This window comes from Chrysemys picta, chromosome 4 (assembly GCF_011386835.1).
Source record: "Chrysemys picta bellii isolate R12L10 chromosome 4, ASM1138683v2, whole genome shotgun sequence".
Taxonomy (NCBI): Eukaryota; Metazoa; Chordata; order Testudines; family Emydidae; genus Chrysemys; species Chrysemys picta.
In genome coordinates, this window is record NC_088794.1 from 64,111,700 (window position 1) to 64,133,549 (window position 21,850).

The following is a 21,850-nucleotide window of genomic DNA, read 5'->3' on the forward strand; positions in this document are numbered from 1 at the left end:
ATATTTACTGAAGCCAAAAGTTCCATTAATTTGGAGCAAAGAATCACATATACAAGTAACTTTACTCAGAGGAGTAGCCCCATTGTCACCATTTGTGGGCTTTGCCAAATTTCTGAGGGCCAGATTCTAATATCCTTACTCACATTGAGTAGTATATTACTCTATAAGTTATCCCATTGATGTCAATGGGACCTCTTGTGGAGTGAGATGCTACTCAACAAGAGAAAGGGTATCACAATCTAGCCCTACTTTCATGAACTCAACGATAATAAATACTTAAAAGGAGTTCTCTTATTTAAAATGTCTATTTCATAATATTAAATAAATAAAAATTACTAAATCATTTTGCCAGTTGTTGGCCACGCTGATCAAAGACAGTTTCTCATAAACTGAGAACAATGGTGACTGCTGTCTCTCTTGCTTCAAAATCAGGAGGGACTCCTCTGCTTCATAAGATTTATTTTCTAATGACAATCCATAAAGATACATGAATAAAAATGTGGGGAATTTTAAACATTTATTTTATGTATTATATATATAATGCCACACACTCAGATGATGCTTTACAAAACACACACATAGACAATGTCCCCGCTCTAAGAAGCTTAGAGTCTATGAGAAATATGAACAATTTAATGATTACAAAAGAGATGTACTCTTTATTTTATTGTATGTATCCATTTTACTTAATATCCTAGAGCTCTAGGCTAAAAATTAAACATACAATATAATTAAGATAGCATCCATCCTAATCTAACTCCCTACTCACATAACAAAATATCTACCAAGCAATTAGATACAAAAAGAACAGACCCCCAAGAACACACTCACCAGACACCTCAACTCTTCTCATATGTCCAGGAGAACAGATGGACCTTCCAGTGCACTCTGAAGGTCAGCAAACTGAAGGTCCTTTGGACCAATGGTGGGAAAGAGAATTCCAAAGTCAGGGGCCCTTCACATTAAACACCCTGCCACCAGACCCCTTCCCTTTTAAACTGAAGGGTCTCTAGCTTGAATACCTTCACTGATTGCACCTGCAGCAGTATCGCAAGAGGAGAGAGAGAAACTCTTGGGTAAGCAAGTCTCATTCCAGTTAGGGCTTTATAGGTTAAACTCCATGTGAAAACTAACAGGCAGCCAGTGCAGATATAGTAGAGCAGTGGTATAATATGTTACTTGGGAAAATTTCCCTTAATAAGCAGGTAGCTGAATTCTGCACTAGTTTAAGCTTCCAGATAGCTTTAAGGGATAGCCCTATAAAGAGCACCTTTCAGTAGTCTAAACTTGAGGCATTAAAGACAAGAGTCACACTAGTGAGAATCAGATCTGAAAGAAATGGAATCCCCTAAGCTGCCTCTTCTCTTGTCTTTACATGTCACCATGGCTTACAGATGACCTGGGACAGATGAAGTGAGAGGGAGGATGGCTAGAGCACTAGTGTGGGAAGTCTCATGCTGAAACTAACTGCATTATAGGGATTTAAAAAAAAATTCAGTTGTGACTGTAAAAGGCAAAGGTTCTTGGTCTCCATCATTGCCTCTGCAAAATCTCAAAGAAGACTGCTTCTGATGGTAAACAGTTGCTTAATCTGGTTGTCTCTTCTCAGTGGCTGATTCAAATCCCTTCCATTGTGAGGAAATCTCTAGTTTTTATGTGGAGAAAACACTTGGATTTGCTCTGAGCTCTGCATCTGTGAGTCATACTATATAAGTCAAAGGGTGTTGAACTGCTCTAATTTACCCCAGTTTACATGTTCTTCCTTCTCTTCGGTGTGTAAATAACCACTTTCGATTCCATTGCACGCTGGTAGAGTATAAGTAAAAGGGAGGCCAAGTGAGCATAAGGGAGTTAAGGTAGTGTAAGGAGGTTCAGTGTAAAGATGGCCTTGTGGATAGAGCTGTTTGGAAAAATTCCAACAAAACATTTTTTCGTCAGAATTTGCCAACTGATTGAAATGGAAACATTTTGCGGAGATGGTTCAATCTCAACAAAGTTCCTCTGGAAACCAGATAGGTTTCCATCAGATTTCCTGGTTTCCTGCCAGCTTACCTGCCCAGCTCCTCAGGAGCCTGGACTTCCAGGGTTTATAGTTTTGGGGCAGCCTGCCAGGCTGTTTTTTATAAATTACATATTTTCTTAAACCATAAATATTACTCCTGAAGAGGATACTGAAATGAGAATAATATGACTTCTAAGTACTAGAGCTTCTGATGTTAGCCATTCTAAGTTTAAACTGTTTCATTTTCAACAGAATTGAAGATCTACAAAGTATATTCAACCTCCTGCAGACTGCAGTTGTTAAAAGAAAATAAATCACTTAAACAGGGTCACAAGCAACAAAGGCCAATATGGGTTCAGAGTTTACAGGTCTCCACATTTATCAGGTAGAAATATGCTACATTTCACTGTTTCATAAAATATCCTTTTATGAAAAAGCCATCAATCTTTGTATGTCCTGCTAAAACTCTGATTTCTCAAATGAAAGAAATGAATGATGACACTGAATCAAGAAATCGTTTATGAGTTTATATTTTTGCAGGACCACCATGACTTTCACATACGTTTTCAATTTCTGTAAGGATGTGATTATCGTATGGATATGTTTTACTCCCACTGCCTGTACTAAGGGATCTGTCAGAATTGTGTACCCTTTTCTTGGGCAGATCAGGATTAATTCAACCTTTTTTTTAATTGCTGTGCTAATAACCATGCTAGTGTTTAGTAAGTGGTAATCCACTTACTTTTGTAATTTATCAAGAATTTAAATTTTATATATTAAACATATAACAAATATAGAGAAGTTTCTATGTAAATTAAAATATGTATCTAATCTAGGAAGATAATTGCATCTACATTTGTTAATAGTTTTTTAGAATTAATTTTGTGTAATTTGCAGCTATTCTGCAAAATTTCTTCTTAATCCTTTTGTTTTAGCCTACTTTTGGCTTTGTCTTGCATTCTCTCTCTATCTCTTTAGTAGCCTTGCATCTCTTATTCCAGCAGGACAATTTCTATGTAAAACAATTTTACTGTCATAATTACACCCACATTGCAAGAATTGCAATGCCAGAGATTAGCATTTTCAGCGCACTAGTAATATATATCCATTTCTAGGGTGGAGAGTGGCAGCCATATGAACAACTGACAAACAAAACACTGTACAATAATGAGGGAAGGAAATTTTAGCCAAAGACATGGGAGTAAACTACGACTGTTTTGAAAAGTGTCATAGGTTTTCTAATGTCACTGCAGAGCAAAGACAATTTTTTTTAAGGTCTTGTCTGAAGGTCGTCACTATTCACATAATTTTTAGTGTATCTACCTCCAAAGAAGGAAAAGGTGAGAGTGTGTTGAGAGTTGAACTTTTGTTTTCAAAGAGTGACCTGATGCTTGGACCTTAAGCCACCATCTCTGGCAAACTCAGTACAGTCCCACCATCTGGGTCATTGGAGTGGGATGAACCCTTGGTTGGGAGAGTTTTCTGTTTTTTTTTTATTATTATTTGTTTATTTGATTTTTGAGTAATCTGACTCTACCTATGCTTTATTCCTGCTGCATTATTCCACCAGTTTATGTGGTCCTCCCTTGGATTTCTTATTTGGTCCCTGAGGAGGATTTTACTTTAGTATTTATTACAGAGCTTAATAAAAATAATAATTACTAAAGCAACCTTTGCATCTAACAAGATTTATGTTACATTTGATATAATCACACATCAGAATAAAACATAAAATACTTACAATTCTTGAATTGTTTGAAAGTTGGTAAATGTTTTTCAGGAAATTGATATGTTTTTTGAATTCCCTTAGAAACCACTTTTTGGTAAAGTCTTTAATTTATTTTATGATACTGCACATAAAAATACACATCATACTTCCTTAGGAACTGAAAAGTTAGGTTGACTTACAGTCAAAGCATATACTATCCAAATGTTTCTTTATACCTCTCAGTTCTCCGTTTTCTCTCCCAAGGAAAAAAGGGTTTGAAAAGAAAGAAGTTATGACTTTTGGGGAAGGAGAACCAAGTCACACATGGAACAGCAGTGTTTAATATGGAGCTAGCACTATAAGAATGCAAGCCTTGCTGCATTGTAACGTGCAGTTTTTATGTAGTTACAAGGACTTGCACAGTAATTTAAGCAGCTCACTCTTACATGAGCATGCTATGAAATATATCTCATGACACCACCAAAGCCTCTGGAAAACCTTACATAGGAGAGGAGATATAAACAACTTTCAATGGGCACTATACATTACAAACTAAACATCTCCCTAAAACAAAATCTGTCTTGTCTGAGTAGACTGAAAGGAGAATAAACTAACTATTCTGTTGGTGATGACTTTAAAGAAAATATTACGGATGGTATGGAGGAGGGAACTAAGAAGTTGTGCATTTTAGTTTTTCCAGTGCATTTGAGAAGTATTGCAAACATCTGCAATTTGAAGGAGTTTGCTTCATGAGCCCCTAAAAGCACTCTGCAAAACGTTCAGGTAATTCTTTAGGTACACCACCAGATCTTCCAAATAATCCTACAAAAACCTTTAATGGGATTTCAGCATTTTTTGTCTTTAGCTGTCAGCACTGTACTGTATGGCAGTTCTTGTTGATGAGTCAAATAAATGGCTGATCTTCAAATCAAATAAATCCAAATTAGCCAAAAGAATGTGAGGCCTCTTGTTGGTAAAGTGTATTGATCCCACAGCATTGTTTGATTGATAAATTGTTCATCATTTAATGTATTTTCCATATGAAGAGAGTCCCAAAGCTTCAAGTGACAAAGGCCAGTTTCCATTCTAAATGGCTGCACATATTTTAGCAGCATTTTCCCTCCCTGTAGGTCATTGTAAAGTCTACCGAAACTTTGTTAAATTCTTGATCTACAGTGTTGTTTTTCACACAGGTCAGACTGTCGTATTCCACAGTTATGGCCTTGCCAATTAAAAACAGTTTAGTAAACAATTACTAAATTTGAAAATGAAACTATTAGAGAAAACTATTAATAGTGTTCTACGGGTGGGTACTGATTTGGAAGAGCTCTCAGTGTGATACCATAGAAATATAGGATTTGCGATACCAGATCAGATCAGAGACTCATCTAGTCTGGTGTGCTGTCTCCAACAGTGGCCATTACCAGATGATTAGGAGGAAGATGCAAGGAACTTCATAACATATCTTCATGAGGGGAGGGATAGCTCAGTGGTTTGAGCATTGGCCTGTTAAACTTCAGGGTTGTGAGTTCAGTCCCTGAAGGGGCCACTGAGGGATTTGGGGCAAAATCAGTACTTGGTCTTGCCAGTGAAGGCAGGGGCTGGACTTGATGATCTCTCAGTTCTATGAGAGAGGTATATCTCCATATATTTATTTAAAAAAAACAAACAGTCATGGAATAATTGGCCTGTGGGGGAAGTTTCCTCCTAATCCCATACCAATCACTGTTTGGCTTACGCCATGAAGCATGAGAGTTTATCTTTCTTTTTAAAATTAGTATCCTATCTAATGAAACCATGAGTGTTCTGATTGTCTGTGTAACTGACTAATCCTCTTTTGAATCCAGTGAATTCTAAAAGTTGATTATGTGTTTTGGGAAAAAAATCACTTTTAAATTTGTCTTTCATTTTTACTGGAAGTCCTATTATTCTTGTATTATGACAGAGAGAAAAGTGGAGTGCCTTACTTCTCTGTATTGCTCATTATTTTATATACTTCTGTTAAGCCCCCTCTTATTCATCTTCTTTCTAAATTATATAGTCCTGATCTTTTCAACCTGTCCTCATATAGAAGTCTAACCATACCTTTAATCATCAAGTCTCTGAACTCCTTCTTGATAAAAAGTTTAGTGAATGGTTTTGAAGAATATGATCTTCTTTTGAGGAAAAAAATGGTTTTGTAGCTAAACCAGAGAACTAGGAATCAGAAGTTCTAATATGGGCTCTGCATACAAAGACTTCCTTGTAAAATTGGGAAAGCCAATTTTTCTTTGCCTCAGTCACCCTATCTGTAAAATGTAAAATCTTAAAATAATATTTCCTTTGGTCACAGAGCTATTGTGAGCTTAATTTCATGTTTGTAAAGTCTTTTAAGATTCTTGCCTAAAAGATAATATGGAAGTGCAAAGTATTATTATTTTATTATTACCGTATATACTCGTTCATAAGCTGAATTTTTTTAGTAAAAAAGGGAAGCACCAGAGAAGGGGGTCAGCTTATGAACAGGTATAGAGAGGGAGAGGTGGGGCCACAGCCCCTCCCCACAACAGAGGGAGCAAGGAGAGGCAGCATAGCCGGCAGGGCCAGAATCTCTCCGCTTCTGGCCCTGCTGCTCTCCCCACAGCCTCTGAAGCAGCTGAAGCTCTGGGGCTGGCAGGCTGCAGCCGTGCCACTCGGCCCCGCCTCCCAGAGCAGGCTGTGGCCGCGCCGCCCAGCCTGCTGGAGCACACTGCGGCCGTGCCTCCCGGCTCAGCCCTCTGGAACATGCTGCGGCCACGCCGCCCGGTCTGGCCCGCTGGAGCAGCTCCAGCCAGGACAGAGACATCCTCCCCTGGCCCTCTCCAGATAAGGTGGGAAGGGATGGGATGGGGAGAGTGTGGCGGTCCCGGGCTGGGGTGGGGTCATGTGGGGGGTAGTCACAGGGGTTACTCCCCTGACTCCCAGCTTCTCCCTCCCAAAAAATTTCCCCACCAATTGCTGTCCTGGTCCGTCAGGGAAAGCAGCTAGTGCGCCAGGACACTTTGTTTACTTAGGTTTACCTCCATGCCTGCGGACGCTCGAGGTAAACAAACCATCTCGACCCACCAGCAGCTTATTCTAATGGCCCGGGAGCCAAAGTTTGCTGACCCCTGAATTATAGGGTCGGCTTATGAATGGGTTATAAAAATTTTCCATTTTTACTTATCCATCTTATCCATCTTGGGGGGGTTGGCTTATAGACGAACCGGCTTATGATTGAGTATATATTAGTATATATGAGTACTTTCGTTTTTGTTTTTCGTGGGAGGCTCACAGACTTCTATAAAATGATGCAGCTAGCCCATTGGCCTTTTCAGGTTTAGTAAAACTATTACGTTTCAGAAGAATCTATCTTGCTAGGCATTATATTTTCATCATTACTATCCTGTACTGTTTAATTCCAAGAGCACATTGATAAATTACATTTGTCTTGGTACTGTTCTCAAGGTCATATAAATGTGCTTCTGGGTAAGAAATATTTTTTTAAAATATTTCTTTAAATACTCAAACATTGAAAAAAAATTCCAGTATGTCTTCAACTTGAGAACTTCTCTTAGCTGGAGTATAGTAGAGCTGTTCAGAGCATGGTTAAGAAACTGCTTAACTGTCCAAGTGTATTATTAATTTGTATATTTTAACGATTAAGCTCTTTTTTCTTCTGTTACTCTGGAGTAACCTCTTGTGGCAAATCCCAGTTCTTTTTAATCAGTGTCTTGCTTCCATAATCCAAAAGCTCAGGTGTTTGCCATTGCTGTTATTTCTTCTTATCTTATTATTGAACATCCTGGATCCTAGTGATATTGCTTAAAATATGTCTTCGTGAAGCCACATACATGCAACAGTTCAGAAAAGCTGTAACATAAATTTCATTTGAAGAGCTAACATGCTGCAAGGAATCTTTCAGTGTACATCTGCTAAATTCATGCCCATGTTAAAATACTCTTAGCTTTGTAACAAAAACAAAAAGACCAAAAAGAAACATACTTATGTATTTTCTGTTTTTCAAAAGCAGTGAAAGGTCAGTGAAAAACCAGAGAAGGTTAAAAAAGGAAATTTGTTACCATACAAATAATCAAAACACTGTGATCCAATTTAGAGTTATTCGCTATTTTTCATCACAATAGAAACAAGCAGGAAACTTTGTATATTAAAGCTTACTACTGAATCCAGGTTTCTATCTACTGTCATGGTATCTCTAGCAATATCTAAACTTTACAAGAAGAGCAAAGATTACGCATAATTCTTCACCCAAAAAATCTCATATTATGATTCAATAAACCAGCCAATTCATCATCACATTTTAATAAAACAAATAGCTTCTTACTCCCCTCCACCATCCTTTAGTAAATAACGTTACATATTTCAGAGTAGCAGCCGTGTTAGTCTGTATCCGCAAAAAGAACAGGAGTACTTGTGGCACCTTAGAGACTAACAAATTTATTAGAGCATAAGCTTTCAAGTGGGCTGTAGTCCACGAAAGCTTATGCTCTAATAAATTTGTTAGTCTCTAAGGTGCCACAAGTACTCCTGTTCTTTTAATGTTACATAAACTCTTTTAAATATGCCCTCTCCACACATAGTGGCAATCACCTTTGTTACCTGTCCTATGCCTGTCTACCTTCTATCCAGTAAATCATTACATGTAATGGACCAAATCTTGCTTTCAGTTGCTGTACATAAGTATAATCAGGAGTAATTTCATTAATATCAGTGTAGATACTGCAGATTTACAGCAGTGTAACAAGTTGAATCTGGACAGTATTTATACTATTTAAGCTTTATAGTAATATAGTACTTTATTGCCTTATATTACTTATTAGTAATATTACATAGTATTTTAAGTCTTTAAATCTCAAATTAAGAATTCCAAGATAGCTAGTGAGAGGTCCCCATGCTTCTCAAAGTAAATAAAAAAACCCTGCTTACTAAAATCCTCCTAAAGAGCACACGCACAAAAACTAAATATATCCTCACAGACCCTATTTACTGTAACCACCAATTTAATAAACCTTTCTAAAACCATCATGGTCAAATTTTACAACAGAATCTCAATGAAATCAAGGATAAACTAGACTGCTACAAAACAAAATGTTCTGTGCCAAAACACTTAATGCAGGCATCACCTTCTTAATCAAATTAACAGGAGTAGGCAGCATGTGGGAGGGGGGTTACTTTTCTGGGATGATGTACAGCTGCCATTCTGTGGTATATGGCATACCAAGAGAGAAGTAGAGTCCTAATAATTACAGTTATTGTTGCTGGATAGTATGATTCTAATACAATCACAGCAAACTTCCCTAAAATCACTTCTCACATTATTGGTGAGTTTTATTTTCTTTTGAGTCCAGAAAGACATCGCTGCACCCAGGTTTTAACTACATGTGATAAAGGCATTATATAGCTGAAAAATAGTCAGTGCTAATAGGACTGGAACCAGTACAGAATTACTGGAAAAGATCCATTGAATCTTTTGCTTATAGGGCCCCAATTTTTAAATGTGGACATCTTAGTATGATGTCAAATCCCACATTTGAAATCCAAGCGCAGAAATTGGCCCTTACATTAACATTTTGGCATATGTAATGAGTAGTTAAGTGCCAAAATGGGTATCTAAATGTCCAGCTGTGGAGTATGAACATCCTTTATATTTTTGATTTATAAGAATGTGCCTGGATATATGTGTATCATCACACTAACAAAACGAACACAACTCCCCACCTTACTAAGTGACTGAAATAATTGAATGCAGTTTTAGATACCGATTTCTTTAGCAAAGATATCTGTACCCTTCTCTTTTAATTCATTTGCAGTTAATTGTAGTAAGACTAGGTACTTGGGAATATGACTGGATATTTTCAGATTTTGGTCATCTTTCCAATGAAGCCAGTGGAAAAAAAGACTCAATATCTTACTCAAATCCAGTACTCATAGGCTAGGCACAGTAGTACTAAGAAGAACTGTTTTCTGAAAACATCTCTGTCTAGTGGTTAGAGCACTAGATTGAGGTTATGAGACCTGGGTTCTCTTCTCTTTTCTGCCACTGTTTTTGAGAAAGTTACTTCAACTTTTTATTAATTTGATTCCCCACAACCTTCGTATATTTTGTCAATTTAGATTGTATGCTTTTAAGGCAGGAGACTCTCTCCCTTTGTGTTTGTTCAATAGGGCCCAATCTCAGCGGGAGCCTCTAGGTGCTTCTGTAATACAAATTATAATAATCTCTGCATTAGTGTGCCAATGTGCCTTACCTCTGGCAGGAAGAATCCTCACCATCATTTTGGATGAATATCAGAGCATCCTTCTGTGTCAGTTCAAATCCTTCCTTCCAACTGCATGTTCTCCTTTTGAATCCAATGCTCACACTATTCAGCTAGTATTCTGGAAAGTGAACATTTCTGATTGGAAATCAAGTGATGGGAGGAAGTAATATAGGTTAAAAAGCAGCTTTGAATAGAAAAACAAAATGACTAAATTTACAGAGCTAGAGAGGGAGACTCGCTAATTAAAATATCTCAGATTTTAAAGAGAGTTTTAATGGAAGTACCATTTTTTATTGTCTTCAGTCCTTTGGGCTTTTAGCTGTATATTGCATTGGCGGCCCCAATGGTATAGTTGGTATTTTTATGTTCAGTTCTCCCACATTTCCAAATCACAGAAAAAGCCGTCTGATTAAAGAGTAATTAAATGGCTGTGCTTGTTCAGTCATCTGATGGGTTTTGAACAAAAGCAGTCAATTATGCGGCAGTGTATGTTAGTTTTGTAAGTGTCAGGTGAAGGCTGACAGAGATCACATTTCTGTGTTTTGCTGCTGAATTCAGACCTTGGCCTCCAGAGGTAATGGATCTCTGCAGTACCTCACTGGAGCAGATAACGGAGTAGTGCAGGATTTCAAAAGCTGACATACTTTTATTGCCACAATATTCGTGTCATGGAGATGATGGGTTTTATATTGTGGGTTGATAAATCTGTGCATTTCTTAAGCCTAAAAGCCAAGTTCTATTGATAAATAAAGTGGTTCGCCTTCTAAAAAAGAAACTTTGTTGCAGGAGATATCCACTGCAGTTAATGAGAGCCCCACTGGTTTATAAGCCTGAAAGTTTAGAATAGTAGTTTTGACCTCAGAGATGAGATGTATCCAAATACTGAATTTGTAGGTTTGTATATTAATTTATTCCGCCAAAGTGCAGACTAATTGTTTTAGGCATGTGCAGGTGGTGCTATTTGAGTCTGGCTCCAGAAGTTGAAGGTGCCGTCTCATTATTTCTCAGCCACTGAATACTCTCAAGTCTGAGAACAGTCCTTTGAAAAATGTCATCAGCTATATCAAGTCCTGGTTCAGCCATGTAATAAGGTAACAGAGATGAGGGATTTGGCTGAGAGAATGACGTGTTCGTCAATCTGTATTAGCCATATTGGGATTCATTCTGGTTGGTCCTGTGATTTAGGGCAGTGGTGGAAAGGCCTTTATTCAGGACATGGCCTGAAATTGGCTGCTGTTGAGATGTGTATTCAGGCTGGAGGGTAATTCTGAAATATGGTTGATAGATTCATGCCATTTTTCATCAAGCATAGGAGTATTTGATAAGTAGCAAATGAGTCGAAGGATGGTCTAGTAGTTGCAGTAGCGTAGCTAGCGGGGTGCAGGGGAAGCAGCCGCTTCCTCAGCAAATTTGCCAGTGGCGCCTTTCCAAAGGCTGGCCGGAGGAGCGGGGGGGCGCAGGCTGGCCGCCTGCAGCATGGCTGGCAGCCATGGGGGGGCGGCGGGCGCGCGGCTGGAGGAGCAGAGGGGCGCAGCATGCGGCCGGAGGAGCAGGGGGGCGCAGGCTGGCCGCCTGCAGCATGGCTAGAGGAGCGAGGGGGGAGTGCAGGCTGGCCGCCCACAGCGCGGCCGGCAGCCATGGTGGGGCGACGGGCGCGCGGCCGGAGGAGCAGAAGGGGGGCGCAGGCTGGCCGCTAGTAGCACGGCCGGCAGCCATGGGGGGGCAGCGGGTGCGCAGCTGGAGGAGCAGGGGAGCGCAGCATGGCGGCCGGAGGAGCGGGGAGGAGGGGCGGTCAGCCATGCGGCCGGAGGAGGAGCCAAGGGGGCGTGGCCAAAGGGGGGCGCCTTTTTTAGGTTTGCTCCCCCTCCTCTTAAAAGCTGGCTACGCCACTGAGTAGTTGGGGTGCTAAGCTGGGACTTGGGAGGCCTGGATTCAGTTCCCTGCTCTGCCACATGACTGGTAGGACTTTGGGCAAGATATTTAGTCTCTCTGGGTATGTCTTCACTGTAGTTTGGTGCAAGTCTCCTAGCCCAAATGGACAGACTCATGCCAGTGGGGCTCAAGCTAGCATGCTAAAAATAGCAGTGTGGACATTGCAGCTTCGGCTGGAGCTCAGGTTCTCAAGTGCACCCGACTCCCTAGGCTTGAGAACACAGCTCCTGCCTGAGCTGCAACATCCACTCTGCTATTTTTAGCGTGCTAGCTCTAGCCCTGCAAGCCCACACCTGTCTGCCTGGGCTGGGACACTCACTCCCAGCTGCAGTGTAGACATACCCTCTGGGCCTCAGTTCCCCATTTGTAAAATGGCATGATAGCTCTTCCTTACAGCACAGGTGTATTGTGAGGATAAATGATTAAAGATTGTGAGGTACTCAGATACTATGGTAATGGGAAGTCATAGAAGTACCTAAGATAATAGTAATATTCTGCACTAGCAGCATACTCAGTGCTGACAAAATGCAAAAATAAATACAGTGGCTGCCCTGGAGAGCTTAGACGGAATAATTTAGATGATGGTACAGTGTGACTGATCTGTGTTGCCACAAACTTGAATATAGGACTTTCTCTCTATACTTTCTTGTTACTATAACCATTTGCCGCTGAGGAAGAAACCTTGCTGATGCGACTGTTTTTTTTATTTCCTATTGAATCATTGCATCAATTTAGTGGGGTAGTGCCTCTCTGGTTGTTGTGATTGCTTATTAGACCATTGGGCTCTATAAAGTGAAGCTGTTGCATAATTATCTGTTAAGGAAAAGATATTCCTTATAACGTTTCTCATCAGTGACCAGGGTTATTATGAGTGGAATTCTGCTGTGATCCACCTTTGGTTCCTTCTATAAATCCCTTACACCAAACTCCATTTTACAATTACGTTGTGTATGGCCCATATTTTTAAAATGGCCACACCCTGGCCTCTGATTTTGCATCTGCAAATTTTGCACACACAATTGATTGCAGACACAAAATTGTGAGTCCAAATGACTGCACTTGCATATTTAATTACCTAATTTATGAGTGCAGTCATGTATTTATTAATTATTATGTATTTATGTATATATTTATGCCTTCTGACAGTTGTCCCTATAATGGATTGCAGGTGCAAAATTTTCAGTGCTTTTTAAGCACTTGAGGAGTCTCTGAGTTTTTTGGATAGATTGTATTATTTATTTAATGCATATATAATGATGAATTTATTTTTCCATGGGTACTCTTTTCTTGTCCATTTTTTTTCTTTCTATACTCTAGAAAATAAGAGACAGAGAGGCCTTTAAAAGCTGTTGTTTGTCTTGACTTCACCTTCATTAATCTTATTTCGTTTTTGTAAGGAGTCATTCTGTGAGTGCCACCGATGGGTAATGTTTTCTTTTCCAAAGTTCATGATTCTTCTATTCAAATCACTAATTTTCACTGTTACACTCCAGTGGTTTAGTGCTTCCCAGGCCTCCAGGAATGAGTTCAATTAGCAATGCTGAATAAATTCTCAAACTTGATTAATCTTTCTTGTCATCAGGATTTAGCACTGAGATAACAGCATATTTTGTATTCATCAGTAAAAGATTCAGATCTGAATTTCGAAGAAAGCATTTCACCTGTCTAGCTGCTTTAAATCTGGCTAGGAGATGTAGAACTCAGTTCTGTTCCACTGAAGTCAGTGGTGGATCAGTTCTGTTCCATTGAATCAATGGTATTTTGGCTTCGGTGTATTAAGCTATATGCATATTGGATATACATTCCAAATTAAACATAATTAATTTGGGGAATTTGTAAATTAATTAGTTGATCTTGTTAAATTCAAAACAAATTAAAACAATATAATTTGGCAAAGACGTTGGTGTAATGACTTTTGATGTGATGACCTTGTGATGATTTTGATGTAATGATGTTATGGTATTTTGAAAAAACAAAATGCATGCCAGTCAAGAGTAAAAGCTTTTGAAAAGTGTCATCCAACAGCAATTCTTCTGGCTGGTTATAGATCTGCTCTGACTGGCTCCAAATGGTACCTTGTCCATTCTGCTGAACCAAAAGATTGGGATCTGTCAAATGGGACTTCTGAGTGGGATATCATGAATGGAAACATGGGAAAGACAGGTATTCAGGATCTATTGGAGAGAACTTCCTAGGAAAAGAATTACAATAATATTAAGAGCCTGGCTTAAAATTGTAAAGAAGGGAGAATGGAGGGAAGCCAGGAAATTCAGAGGGGCTTGTCTATTTGGAGATTTAGTGCACAGCAAGCTGGGGTGGGTAGGCCGGAAGTTCCTCCCAAAGGCAACATGTGGGGCGGTCATGTGTCTCCCCTTTACATTGTGTCCCCCCAGTATCAGCAGGCAGGAGTAGTCTCTGCTGTATTTCTATGATTAAGCAGAGGTAGTTTAGTTTACACAATAACAATAATAATTTTTTGCCCTTCTATTGAACCTTCCATCCAAAATATCAAAGCATTTTACAGATATCCATGAATTAAGCCTCCTGACTTCTCTGTGAGGTAGGTAACATTGTCCCCATTTTATAAATGGGGAAACAGATGACAGAGACGGTTAAGAACTTGCCAAAAGTCACACAGAACATCTGGGTCCAAGCCAGGAATAAAACCCAACCTCCTGATTTCTAATCCCATGCTTAACTCTGAAACCATACTTCCTCTCCTCTAATATACATGGTACTATGTACAAAGTTATGGGCTGTCCAGCACCTGTCCTATCATTCCCTACAAACTCCAGCCACAAATGAATTAAGGACAATTTGTGATCTTAACTCCTTGTTTCCTGCCTTTTGCCAGATTAAGACAGATCTCAAATGTTATTTTAATGTAACCTTAAAAAAACCTTGGTATTAATTTTGTATTTATTGTAGTTGTACTGACCCTAATGAGTTTACTAGAATGAATCCAACAGATGTCACAAATATTTCCAATGCAATTTAACATTCCTAAATAAAACTTGTTTTTCTTTTCTTTTTAAAAAACTTTTTTGAAGTGAAGCTAGGGCTGGTGAAAGATGCTGGACTGACAGCCCTGGAAACTGAAGAGTTTTACATATCCACAGAATAGGTACAGCAGCAGTACAAACTTCCCCACCAGTATTCCTTAAACCTAACATAAAGGGACTGCCTCCCTTAGAAGGGAGTCCTTTTACCTATTAAATTTTTATTCTTTCTGCTGAGGCTGCCAACAATGGGTTAAGAAAAGACAGATTGCTCAATGTTCAGTTCCCTGGAGCAAGGACTATGTTTGCTTTAGAGTTTGCACAGCACCTAGCACCAGGTGGCTGGGATCTTGATTGGAAGCAATACAAATAATAATTCTTCATGTCATAAAATGCATTACAAAAAAGAATAATTCATGTCATCGGCAATATAAAATTATTGATTTGAGGATGGATTCTGATGGATTCATATCCTTTAAAAACTTTAGAAAACAGTTAAGGTTTTTCCTAGCTGTGACATAAATAAAGCAAACATTTTCAAAGATTATGGGTGCCTTGGGATACACTTAGTCCTCTCTTAACCTGTTAATTTATTACTGTTACAAGTTCATAAGCTGTGAAATGTGTTGGTCTCAAAGCTGATGGTTATAACTTGTGAATATGAATGAGAGTTCTTTAGTTGCTATTTACCTTTGTTTTTACAAGGTCAGCTTTTTATCTTTGCATCATTTAACCTCAAAAATATCGCTGAGTTAGACAGGCATATAATGCTTTCTCTGGAAGCATACATGTTTCAGACCCTAGCTTTATGTTAACTTTTCAGTGAAGGAAAATGTTGGATTCTCTCCACTCATTATAGTATTATTTTATAGGAGTAAAAATCAAATTAATGTAGCCATTCATAATAATAAAAATAAGCAATAGTTTTCCTGTGTAAGGAAAACGTGGGTCCTGGGACTCAGAAATTCTAGGTTCTATTCCTGGCTCTGCTGTGACTTGGGTGAAATTCATCCCTGTGCAGTGGGCATATGCATCACTTGAATCCCACTTAAACCCTATGTTGAGGACTTAAGTAGTACATAGGCCTTTTGCTGGACTTCAGTATAGAGGTGAGTTTCACTAGACATGACCTTCTCCCTGTGTTTCTCAGCTTCCACATTTTGAAAATGGCAGGGGTGTTGTGAGGCTTAATGTTTGTAAATTAGCTTGAGCTCCCTGATTGAAAGGCACTACACAAAGTATCACTAAGTGTCTTTATAGTTCACCAAAAATGAGAAGCCATTATGGATGATGATTTAATATTAACAGTGGTGATAATATTAAAGAGATGGTAAAGATCAATGTCATTTTTTATGGGTTTGATTTCTGGAAGTTCTGGGCTTGCTGCAGGAATCACTTGATGAAATTCTGTGGGTTATGTTATGCAGGGAGTCAGACTAGATGGCCACAATGGCCCCTTCTAAACTTGAAACCAATGGATCTATGATTTAGTAAAGTAAAAACCCAGCCCAAACTTGTGCTAGGGTTGGTCAACTCAGAATCAAGGAACTGCAACTGTCTCCCTGTAGCCATTACTCTCCACTGTGGCTGAATCAGGATCACTGATTTATTGTACATAACCCTTAGTTTGGCTGGGCACACCACCGTGGTCTCAATGTTTTCCTGAGCAGGCTCTCCTAGTTTATTCTGAGGCTGGAATGGTGTACAGGAAAACAAACATTGTACTTGGATGGTACATAATTTTCTGTTTTTCTTATCACATTTGTGATACTGGAGGACTTTATGTTCGCTCCTGCCAAGGTCCCCCTGCCTCAGGGAACCCTGACAAATGCTTAGCTGGAATCAGTTTGGCTCACATGTGTGTAAGTATTGTTAAAATAGGTATTTGAATTATAAGAATGTGTTTCGTATTTAGACATTACTGAATGCTTGTGAGTTGCTGCATGCATTAATCTCACTTATAGTACCTGTATCCCATACTGTAAGGTAATTTGAGCAATTGTATTGTAAGCCTTTGTGACTGTAAATCACCAGACAGGAGAGAGTCATTAACTAGTGTGAAGTGCTGATCTGCAACAGAAGGTATTACCTGTTGCCTAACAGGAAAGGTCCATCAACACCAGATGGACTATTGTAGGACGATAAAGAGGACAAAAGGTGTTTGTTGTTTTGCCCTTCCTCCATGAAGAAGAATCATGCAAGTGGATTCCTCTCATCAGCTGTGTTTGCAGATCTGAAGGAGATAAAACCCCCTACCAAGAAGGAACTGTCTCACTATGCTGCTTGGACACAACAGAAACACTAACCCAGGAACCAATCCCTGCAATAAACCCCATTGCCAACTCTGCCTGCATATCTATTCAAAGGACACCATCATAGGACCTAACTACATCAGCCACACCATCAGGGACTCATTCACCTGCACATCTACCAATGTGATATATGCCATCATGTGCCAGCAATGCTCCTCTGCCATGTACATTGGCCAAACCAGACAGTCTCTATGCAAAAGAATAAATGGACACAAATCAGACATCAAGAATTGTAACATTTGAAAACCAGTAGGAGAGCACTTCAATCTCCCTGGACACTCAATAACAGACTTAAAAGTGGCCATTCTTAAACAAAAAAAACTTCAAAAACAGACTTCAATGAGAAACTGCAGAACTGGAATTAATTTGCAAACTTGACACCATCAAATTAGGCCTGAATAAAGACTGGGAGTGGCTGGGTCACTACAAAAAATAATTTCCCCTCTGTTGATACTTGCCTTCTTGTCAACTGTTGGAAATGGGCCACATCCACCCTAATTGAATTGGCCTCGTTAGCACTGACCCCCTACTTGGTAAGGCAACTCTCATCTTTTCATGTGCTTTATATTTATACCTGCCTACTTTTTTTCACTCCATGCATCTGATGAAGTGGGTTATAGCCCATGAAAGCTTATGCCCAAATAAATTTGTTAGTCTCTAAGGTCCCACAAGGACTCCTCATTGTATGTGCTGATACAAACTAACATGGCTACCCCTCTGAAACCTGAATATTGCTGTGATTCTTGGTGTAAGGGACCATCTATCACAAAGATAGACTCATCTATTTGGCAAGAAAGATCACAGTACCCAAGGGGACTGTCTGTAACTCCCTTTTTAGAATGTTACAGTGCTTGAGGAGTTTACACTTGCTAATTGGTTGGTGCAATCGAAGTATAGAATTCACAGTCAACTGGGGTTTTGTACCCTTATTCCCAACAGTCTGTCCTGAGCTTGGGACTCATGCTCTTGAGTCACTGCAGGCAGCTTGCAGTACTGAGTTTATAAGAAACTTTATTTACTGTAGGTTCCCTTGCTGGAATCCAAATGTACTGGTATTTAAACATATGAGATACAATTCCAGCCATTTGAGGACTACTTTACTCATTAAGCTATATTACCTGAAGCCTCCAGGCCTGAGGTACAACATACATTAGCTCTTACATGATTCTTCAGTAACTCTAGCTATTGCATTAAGGACTGACCAGTTCTTAAGGGATGGATTGGAGTCACTAGAGAGTACTAAGATGGGGGGAAAAATCATTTCTGGCCTTATGAGGCAGGAACAGGTTAGAAGCCTTGTGCTTAGTTAGTTCTAACTGGGCTCAACCCCTCCTCCTTCCGGTAATGCCCTGCCTCTTGTTGTCTGCAATCACACTTTGAACTACCTCTCCCCATTCTGTTGGTGAGAGAGACAAGCTTTCGAGCCGCTCAGAGTTCTGTGTGGCTGACATGGCTACAACTACACTGCATACATCTCCCCATTCTCTCAGGCCAGGAGATGGTGTGTATTAGAAGGACGGATTGGGAGCAGAGCTCTCAAACACTCAGATATGCAGCTTCTAGTCAGTATTATAATGATGAGGCAAGTGGGAGCTTAACCCATCTCATTCTCTTAAATTGGGACTGGGGCTCTTCTAGCACTACTGACCTGGGCCAGGAGAAGATTGAAGAGAAAAAAAGATCTCAGTCCAGAACATAAGAGGGAAAGGGAAAGAGCTGAAGTCATGAGCAAGTTGGGATCACTGGAGGGAAAGGAGAAGATGAGGAGAGAGACAGGATCCAAAACTACTCATCCTTAGAGTTCTAACGGTTACACATAAGGTTAAACACTGGCTATCATCCTAAGGGGTTATCTCTCACTATGTGTTTGTACAGTGCTGAATCAAACGAGACTTTAATTTTGGCTGGGTGCTGCCACATACTACTACTACTACTAATAACAAACCACTTGGACAGCTGTGCCCAACTGACCATTCCAAATGACAGTTTTGCAGAAAAGGTCTCCATTTCAAACTTTCAAGCTTTCAAACAGGGACAGGTGTGCTACATGTGATCCAGTCTGGAGTGTTCTAATTCTATTGTTTCACAGATTGAAGTTTCTTAGGTGTTTTGTGCTGACTTTGGATATGGAGAACAAAATGGCAGTTACTTCCTCTTTACCTCGTTATGTATTTTTAATAATTTTTGGAGAGTTGTTTTACAAAGATGTTAGCTAATCACTGCTGATTTACTATAGAAAGCATGCAAAAAGTACAGAGTATTGGATTAAAATGCAAAGGAATTTCTTTTGGTAACTAAGCTGGTGCAGTGCTTGCTGGGATATATAGCTTCCACCTGTCTGGTCATGGTTTTGTTTACTTTTCACAGTTCTTGTGAGTTTTCAGGTCAAGCCACAGGCTAGGACTACTTTTCTGGAGTTTAGATGTTGAAAAGATCTTGATAAATTATGAGAGAATAACTCCAAATATTTTAAGTTTTCTGGCATTGTTAAGAGCTCTGGAAAGAGTCTATCATTAAAGAGAATGGTTTTGAGTTTTGGATTTGTTCTTTACAAGCAAAGTGTATACTTCATGTTGCAAGCAGATGCCTATTTAACCCGAAGAAGAGCTCTGCGTAGCTCAACAGCTCCTCTGTCTCACCAACTAAAGTTGGTCCAATAAAATACCATGTCTCTCTAATATCCTAAAGGTGGCAACCCTACTCCCAGCAGGAAGCAACACTGTAGTAGGTTTGAGTTCCCTTCCCTGGGCTACTTCCTACCAATAGATGGTCTGACACAACTACAACAACACTATACTTATAAGACCTCTGGAATTTAGAAGTGGTAAAATGTCCAGAGGGGGAGAAATTCACTTCTGTGCAGAGAACCAGTGCAAGATATGTGCACCACTGAAGTCCCCTATTTTCAGGGCTTAACTGAAACATAAGTGGTACACATGCTTTGTGAAAGCAGTTATAAATACACAAGACCTTATACAACAAAAGTTTTCACTAAAATATGTTATGCTTAGCCCCATTATCTTGTACTTTTGTACATTGCATCTCTTTAGAAAATTAAAGATCATGTTGTAATTGCAAATGACTGCACTATGCCTAGTTTGCTCTCATTTTCGGGTCACTAGGATATGTTTAAATTTATTATTTTATATTTACTGTATTATAGAAGTGCTGCTCACAGTTCCATAGTCAAGGATGTACTGCATTCTGCAGTTAAAGCAGAGATTCAGCCACTATTACATGTGAAGAATACAGTTTATCTTTCCCAAAATAATCACACTTACTGCTGGAGTAAAGTTCTCTGATAGTTGAAACTTACTAAAATCTTGTGCATATGCTACATTTGAAGAAAAGTTTTAGGATTAATGGTCATTTTTGGCCACCATTCTTCATAACAGAAAGTTTCTCCGTGAGCCGACAAATAATATTCTACTTCAAAGAATTCCACATAGAACTGTTCCCTTCCAAAATGGCTGTCATCTCCCATTGTTCTTAATGGGACTGAGGTCAGAACTTGCCCATGGCTAGGTAGCCACTTTGAGAAGGCCATCTATCTCCCATTGTTCTCAATTAGAGTGAAGCCATAAGCTGTTCTTATGGATGTTGATTTCACTCTCACTGCAAACAATGGAAGATGGTGACCATTTTGAAAGAAGGCACCTTAATTGAGCACCTCTGTGACTTCAGATCCAATGAGAATAATGGGAAAAGGCAGCTACTTTGAAAGAGGCAATTCTTCATGAGTTTCTCTAAAGAAGAAGATTTTTATACGCTAGCCTCTGCTGTCACACAAACTTCCAGTTATGAAAAATTTCAAAATGTTACCATTACTCGTAAACATTTATTTTCAAAAGCAATTCATTGCTTCAGATCTACTCAACAGAGAGGATAAGAAGAGGAAACTGAGAATAGGGATGGGAATGGACAAGAGAGAAGGGGAAATTATGTGTATGTGTGCTGGGGAATGTGGGGTGTAGGATGGAGGGGGAAACTTCAGCAGGTGTATGCAGAGGCATGTGGAGGACAGAAGGAAGTGGAGGTTGCAGGGGTTGTTCATGGTAATATAGGGATATGCAAGAGGCAGAATTTGGAGGACAGGGTGGGGGGAAACTAAGGTATACATTCTAGCTGATTTGCGCTTTTCAGTGTTGCAAAGCCAGTTATCTGTTAATGACATAATGAGGAGGGGAATTAAAAGAGGAAAAATAATGTATCCTAAAAAAATCAATTTAATCTATTGTGGGACCACAAACACTAAAATACCTTAATTAAAATCATATGGGGCAGAGTTAAGGTTGTTTGAGTGCTCTAACTGTATTTCCATAACCTGAATGTGTTTAGATTTCTTTTAAGTTTAACCTTATTTCTGAATTTCTTGGGTTGATAACACTTGGTTTGGGGATAATTGCAACACCTCTGCAATGTCTTTTACACTAAATTACTGATACTGTGAACCTTAACTCCATTTTAAGACTTTGGAATATTTAGATATTCTGTGAGAAACCTATATTCTAGGCTTGATCTTGTCTTAATACTGAGACTGGGTATATATATAAAATTTACTTTGTAACTTCATTACCTATTGGCAGTGATCTGTATAATTTTCAGAGATTACAAATGGA

The 21,850-nt window shown here is 39.2% G+C and overlaps 1 long non-coding RNA gene across 1 annotated transcript in view; it reads right to left on the minus strand.

The window, feature by feature from the left end:
- The window catches only part of LOC122174384 (uncharacterized), a 92,225-nt gene that overhangs the window by 7,599 nt on the left and 62,776 nt on the right, over nucleotides 1-21,850 (minus strand). Inside the window, exon 4 of the long non-coding RNA XR_010600553.1 lies at nucleotides 9,977-10,106. This is a non-coding gene — a long non-coding RNA (uncharacterized LOC122174384). The remainder of the gene's footprint in view (nucleotides 1-9,976; nucleotides 10,107-21,850) is intronic.